At 33.6% G+C, this 7,777-nt stretch overlaps 1 long non-coding RNA gene across 1 annotated transcript; it reads left to right on the top strand.

Moving 5' to 3' along the window:
- The first annotated feature begins 4,464 nt into the window (after positions 1-4,464).
- On the top strand, positions 4,465-6,991 carry LOC120091995. The gene is made up of 4 exons (XR_005485879.1): positions 4,465-4,825; positions 4,939-5,003; positions 5,596-5,645; positions 6,528-6,991. It is a non-coding gene; the product is annotated as an uncharacterized LOC120091995 (long non-coding RNA).
- Positions 6,992-7,777: the final 786 nt, after the last annotated feature.

A 7,777-nucleotide genomic window follows, 5' to 3' on the forward strand; every position in this document is an offset into this window, starting at 1 on the left:
TGGGTTTTATGTCATAAAACTCGTGGTTTGTAAACAATAGAACTTATTCTGAAAATTCAATAAGATGTTATTGAATATATTGTTTTTAAGAAATCCAATAAATTTAAGTCCCTTGACTATTATATGAGTACTTGAACTTTATGTGGAGACATACAAGTAGATCAGGTTCGAGTAAATAGTTAAAATGATCTATAGTATATGAATAAGGTTGGGTGCCTTATTCTTGTGACACTATTGGATGCGGCCTACTCTGTAGTTGTTACAAGAAGTTGTAAAGTGCTACAAACGAAGTGATCCTAATTCGTTCATGTTGGGACATGAAGAGTGGGGGTGTCCTGTACAAAAGAGTTTTGTGCAAGATCGGACCACGAAACCAGTCACTCTTACTTTATAACGTTGCTTACTGTTTAAGACTGACTATTTCAAAGCGATGACCTAGGTAACTTAACCTTAATCCTGAACTAACTATGAACTCCTGCTTGTTCGGGATTATCCTATGATCTGTAAACGGTGAGAGTAGACCAATTTCTCTACTCAATAAGCCTCCCATTTTAGGGATAAGATCGGATGAATAGCTAGGGACATAGGGTGCAAGATGAAATTCACTCCTACCCGATTAGGGTTAGTAGAGAAGTTGTTCCCTTTAAGTGTTGATTCTGGGTCTTGAACAAGAGGCCTCACCCTCTCATTGACCTGAGAGGGATTTTATTTTTTGATTGGATCAAGAGGTAATTTCAGGGGTAAAACAGATATTCGACCTAGCCGTTATTACAAACAACCTATGAAGGGTTAACTTATTAATCATGGTTATATCGAGTGGACAAAATATATCTATAGGGAGTTCAGCTATAGACTTCATGGAATCACCCATTAGTTAACGAATGGGGGTTAGATCGGTCTAATGAGTTTAGCCGATTAATCTCAGATCGTTGGAGCCCATGATCCGTAGGTTCGCGAGGTCCCCCTACTAACTCGTAAATGGATTAGCTCTAGAGTAGCGTGATAAGTTAATTTGAAACGTTCAAATTAGAATTAAATGAAATTGGAGAAATAATATTTTACTATGATTTAAATATTTGAAGATGAAATTGTGTAAAATTAATTTAATATTTGATATTAAATTAATTAGAATTATTTAGATTGTTTAAATAATTATTTATTAATTTTATTAAGAAAATTAATTTATGAAATTAATTTTGTAAAATTAATAATATTTTCAAATTTATTAAAAGAATTTATTTATGAAATCAATATTTGAGAAATTGAAAAAGATGAAAATACACATAATGGAATTAAGCATTTTCCATTGTCTTCATCAAGTAGCTCACTAACAACCCACTTCTCAAGCTTCATTTACTCCAAGCATGAGCTGCATCTCATGCAGCTAATCTCTTTGCATGAGTGTCTGTAATATATTGAAGAGATTGGAGTGTTTTGAAGTAAGGCAACCGATCAATTTTTTCTGAAAAAAATCGTGAGAAGAAAGATGTTCTTCATTTGGATTGTTGCAGTGAGTCTGTCTCTAAATTCCCTTAATTCAGACTTACTTTGAGTCTCACTACTCAATCTAAAGCACCAAGATGATAGTAGGGAAGATCTTGGAGTGGTCTACAACAAGATTCAGAGGAGATTTGCAGTTGGAATTTAAGCTTTAAGGAAGTTGAGCATGCTTTCATTTCTACCAAAATTAATGAATTAGAGTGCTTATGGATTCTGGTCACTTCCATTGCACGATGATATATTCCAACATCAGGTTCGCCCCTTATGCTTATGCTTATGCCTATAATGCTAATGTGCACTCGAGTCCCAATGGGAAAGCTAATAGATCACTGAGTAGGCCTAATAGTGGGTCGCTTACTGAGTATACTTATATACTCATCATTTCCTTTTCATGTTTTCAGGTAAAAGGTAGAGATAGACCGACGAATGACAAGAGGGATCCGTGACCTCGGCCTGGACATGTTGTCGTTTCCGCACTTAGGTTTTATTTGACAGTGTTTGACTTAGGAGTCTAGCATTTTTTTTATAAAAAAAATATATATATGGATATTCTTTTATTTCAGTTGTTAATTTTTTTAATTGATATTTTTTTAAAAAAAATTGGGTCAAAGGTACCCCAAACGATGTGTTTCAGGATTTATGTATTATTTAAGTTTATCTAATGAAATAAAAGTTTTAATTCTTTTATTAAATTTTACTATAAGAATTTCATCGTCAAACCTATGCATGCACCTAGTAGCGTCCTAGAAACATAATAGAAATTTGGGTCGTTACAATTTAGTATTTAAAGTAAAAATTATTTTAGATTTAATAAAATTTCTTACATAAATAGATCAATAAACTAACTAAAGATCTATGTTTATAAACTATACCGTCTAAATCGTTAAGATGATAAAAATCGACATTTAATTTTGATGGAGTTTTTTATGATAAGGAACACATCGATACAAATTGTTAGAAAATTAAACGTATAAAAGCTAGATCATTATAAATCAAAGTTCAAAGGCTAAATTGATAATTATACGAAAGTTCAACTATGGTAATTTAATCTCTTTTTTTTTTTTTTTTTTTCTTTTTGGTAAGAGGTAATAAATATACACACAAGCTTCATTTGTATAATGTGTTCACTTTTAAATCAAACACATCACGTGATCTTTTTCTTTTTGCTTTTTTTATCCCAACTATATATTTGGTTGGATTAAAAGCTTAGTACATAGTTCTTTTAAGGAAAATTGTTCAACTCCAGAAAAATATTTATGAGAATTATATTTATATTTATATAGCTCCTTTACGGACCGTTCATAAGCAATAAATTCTAACTTTCTTTAAATTATGAGAGAAAATTTAATTTAACCAAAAATATACATTAATACATTTTTTAAAATGCGATGACCAAATAGACAAAAATAGACCAAATATTTTGTATTTTCTCGTTGTGACACTCAATTTCTTTTTCTTGTTAGTATTAGGGGCCATTAGTTTTTTGAAAGGCAGATAATCAGAATTTAGATACCCAAAATCATAGATATACGAAAATATAGATGTCCGACATCTTTAGATAACCATATTTGTTTTGTAGGGATACTTTTGCAAATATTTGGGAATATTTTTATAATTATGTTTGTTTCGTAGGATTTTTACTAAAGAATACTTTGAATTTACACAATGTTTCCAAAATGCCCTTACGACTTTATTAATTTCTAATTAATTTAATATAAGTTGAATTCATATAACATATTTGTTTTTATCGGTTTGAATTTATTTTTAAATTAATACCATTTATATTTTTTTTCTCAACAAAATAATATATCACAATTTAAGTTTTTTTTTATAAAAATAAATATTAATTTAAATTTAAATTTAATCTCTTGCTAAAAGAATAATAAGAACTACGATATAACCCCAAAAAAGTGATATATATTGTTGACAATATTTATTTTAATTATATAAGTATGTATGTATGTATGTATGATGGGTAAAAAAGTAAAATGAGGATGCCCTTAACTCGAGAATCTGGAAAACTCATGTTTTAGGAGGACATCCAAAATTATGAAGATGACCTTCAGATTGGCAAGAATTCCCGCAGGGACCCAGTCAAACTAGGGATTATAACCGAGGACGGGGAGAGTATCCCCGCCCCGTCCCCGTCCCCCTCCCCCTACAACTATTNGTCAAACTAGGGATTATAACCGAGGACGGGGAGAGTATCCCCGCCCCGTCCCCGTCCCCCTCCCCCTACAACTATTCATCTAACGACCTTACCTGAATTTCGAGGATAAAATTCTCAAAAAGGGATAGTAACTTGTAAGCCCTCTCTTCTTATACTTTTTCTTGGGATATTAGGAAGCACATAGTTGAGATTGAACTCGGGGACTTGAGATAAAGGTTGATGTGGATCTCCTGTTAAGATTTATAATTAAAAATAAAAATATTTGGATTGACGTTTGTTTCATTAGGAAGAGGAAATAAGGATTGGAGGAATAATTTGAGGTAATGAACCTAGTTAAGCATGTAAAGTAAATTCGATGATGAATTTGACATGCCGGGGATAGGTCAAAGTCCATAGTAAAAGTCAAATGGTCAAATGGTCAAAGTCAAAGTAAAAAAAAGTCAACATCTTGAAATGTGGTGAAATTTTGGTAATTTACGAGTTTTAAAAGTAAATTTGGTTTGTTTAAGACTTATTGGGAAAAGCTAGCTGAAAATCAAAGGAAAACTAAGGGAAAAATCGAACTAAGATTGAATTTCGGACAGTCTGAGTAAGGTTCAGTGTTTTGAAGTTTCCGAGTTGTAGAAATCGAATTTGAAGCTGAAATTTTGAGGTTAGTAAGCTAAAAGATTTATTAACATTTTTCTTAAAGGACGTTATAGCTAATTTTAACTAGAAATTAGTGAATTAATAGGAAAATCGAGAGGAAGGGGAAAAAAGAGAATTTGAGATATTTTGGAAAAATTGAGGTGCTTTCTATTGAAATTTCTCATTGGATGGCTTTGAGGTTAAGAATTAATCATCTGGGCACATGTTAAACTAGAAATTGAAGCTGAAAAACGAAGAGAGAAAGGGAATTATGAATTTGTTGAGTTTGGCCGACTGAAGAAGAGGAAAACCGAATTAGGGCCGTTCTTGTGAAGGCAAATTGGGAAAAATCAAAGAAACTTAAAGAGGAAGTAAAGAAGAAGCTCTTGGGAGGTTTGATTTGAAGAAATTTGGCTGAAGAAGTAAGGAAAACGAAGAAAAACAGTGGCACTACGGGAAAACAGAGGATGCTCGGATTTTTAGCAAATTCGTGGAGTTAGAGGCTAATTCGAAGCTCCAAATTTAAAGGTAAGTTACTTATAAGGTCCTTATAGACATCTATGGTCTTTTATTTGATTTTTATTGGCTGGAGTTTCAGATTTTAAGTTTTGAAAATTCTCTTTTTCTCACCGGAAAAACAGGGGTACCGTGGAGAATTTGGTCGATTCCGGGAGTTCTAGGGCAATTCGGACGTCTAAACCTTGAGGTAAGTTAATTAAGAGGATCGGTAAAAGGTTTGTATATGCTAATTAAGATTTAAATGGGCGGAAAATGATGAATTTAAGTATGAAACGCTCACCGGAAAAACAGAGGCTAAATCTGGAAATTTCTGAATTGGAGGTTGAAGAAAGAGTTGACTTTCCTGTTTGACTTATGTCTGTCATCTATTGTCCGTCATTAAAAGCTCAATTTTAGGTTAATTAAGATGTTCTCAAGCATAATTAGGGATCTAATTGTTATTTTTATGATGCCTTAAACCTTGAATTTGAAGAAATTGGGATCTTAAGTCAACTATGAAGTTGATTAAGGGGTTAATTTGAAGTAAACCCTAATTAGGATTAATGAGAAAAATTGAGGAAAATTGGAATAGAATTAGTTCTTATTGAAGATTAATTTTAAGGCCTAGAGCTAATTTTAGAGCAATTGAATGACCAAATTACAAATCAAACTTTACCTTGAATCAAATTAAGGATTTGGAAAAAGTTTAAGTGAAATTGGTTATACTTGAAGATTAATTTTCAAATAATTGGATTATGGTTATGTTGAGGATAACTAGAAGATTATCAATATAATTTCAGGATAAACGGGAGATGGAGAAACCGAAATTATGAGGAGGAGCCGATTAGTTGTGAGTGGTTTACTTTCGAATGTTTTGATATAGAAACTAATTATATATTATAGTATGTTATGATTTATGAAATGCGATGGCATGATCTGTTTTACTTGACAAATATTTCAAAAATATTTAAATCAGGATTTCTAAACTCTCATTGGTTTATATGAACCTGTTTTATGACAATGTAGTTTGGAACCAAAGTTTATACAATTGTGACTTGTATGGTTTTATATGAAAACCTCTTGATGTTGAATTTAAAAATGTTGAATGTTTGTGAAAGTGGTTTCAAATGACTAATTCTTGTACGTGAGAGATGGTTATTTTCCCGTGCTACTTGAATGTGTTTCAGTAGCATCGTTCAGGCGATCAAGGGGCTACCGGGGTCAGATGTGGCAAGAGTATACCGGGAAGTTCAGAGGAACCTGTGCCTGTAGCGCCACCCAGGTTATCAGGGGGCTACCACTGGGGTCAAATGTGACCAGAGTATACCGGGAAGTCCAGAATAACCTGGGCCTGTGGTGTGTATTTATGCTTAAACTTGAGGCAGCTCTACGTGCACGTATGACCTTGTGATTTGGTTTACACCGCGGGGGGCATTCTTTGTCTAGAGTAACCCGTCATTGTAAACGAGTATTTGGGTACAGAGTTGGTGTGGTTTTCTGATAACGACTAAATGCTTTATAATGTGCTTATGAGAGTTAATCATGCCACTTTTTTTTACCAGCACGTGTTTGAGATGCTGTTGAATCTTTTATACTTTGTTCAATGGTTTACTGAATGATTTGATAAACTTTATTAATGATTTAGAAAGTGATAGCTTATGTTTACATTAAACTACTACTCACTGGGCTTTAGTTCATGCTTTCCATGTTTTATGTTTTTCCCCACCTCCAGGTAGCGACGAGTTCCTGGTGCTTGCTGAGCCGTCAAACGCCACTAGTGTTGTTAAACATCTGTTGTATTGTTTGTGCATGTATTTGAGAGTATTCCAGAATAGCTAAAACTTGTGAGTTACATGTCATGGGATGTTTTGTTCAAAATAATCCTTAATGTTGGTCTGTAAATCTATTTAAACCGTATTATGATTTAAACTGAATTAAATTCCTAAACTCTCTCAACGAACATAGATTATTTTTGGAAATGGGTTTTGGAAGTTTGGGTTTGATCTTGAGTACAGGATATGTTAAGAGTTGGGACATTAGATGTCATAGAGAGAAGTGATGTTTAACGTCTTCACGCTTCGTTTTGGAAGAGTTTGAAAGAGAGTTGGGAATCCAACTATGAGAACCAGTGGATAAGAGTTACTCTTAACTGGTGTATTCTGTATGATGCATCAATACATATTGGGTTTAGGAAAGGAAATTAATTGGTCTTAAGTCAGTACAGGTTATTCTAGGAATATTAAAATTATTAGAGAGAGACTAAAGGCAACTCAAGATTGACAAAGAGTTATATGGCGATGTGAGGAAGGATTGAGGAAAGGAATACATACCCCTGTAACAACCAGTGCTGAGTAGAAAGAATTTTCTAACTAGTGGAAGTTGCTATGTGAATGGAAAAGAGTGTGATGGAAGAAAATTGGACAGGAGGAATAGTATATAGTGGTAATGGATTTAAATTCTCCAAGTCCATATGTTGAATGAACAAGAAGTGAAGGGAATAAAAGATTTTCACTTGGAGTATCTAATAAAGGAACTTTAAAATCCAAGCATGGAGGTACATCGGGTTTCGATTTGAGTCCGAGTAAAGAAAATCGAGGAACAGAGGGAACTGTTTCTAGTGAGCAACTTAAAGAATCCGTTACTAGTATTAGAAGGAGGCCTTTGTGTTTAATATGAACCAGGTATCATTCCCTATAAACATATATTAATTTTACAAATATTTATATAATTATATATATTACAACAACAAAAAAATCGGGGATGGGTCCCTGCGGGGACCTGTTTCCCCGACGGGGAATCCTCGTCCTTGTCCCTACCTTTAAATTGCGGGGATGGGGATGGGGATGAGGAATCCCCCCTCCTCACCCCATCCCAACCCCGTTGTCAACCCTACCTCCATACGAGCCTCTTAGGATGCTCGGGATTCTCCAAATATCGGAGCATTTTGCAATACTGCAAACACAAACATGGTAATCCAGATGT

Source organism: Benincasa hispida, chromosome 11 (genome assembly GCF_009727055.1).
Source record: "Benincasa hispida cultivar B227 chromosome 11, ASM972705v1, whole genome shotgun sequence".
In the NCBI taxonomy this organism is placed as follows: Eukaryota; Viridiplantae; Streptophyta; class Magnoliopsida; order Cucurbitales; family Cucurbitaceae; genus Benincasa; species Benincasa hispida.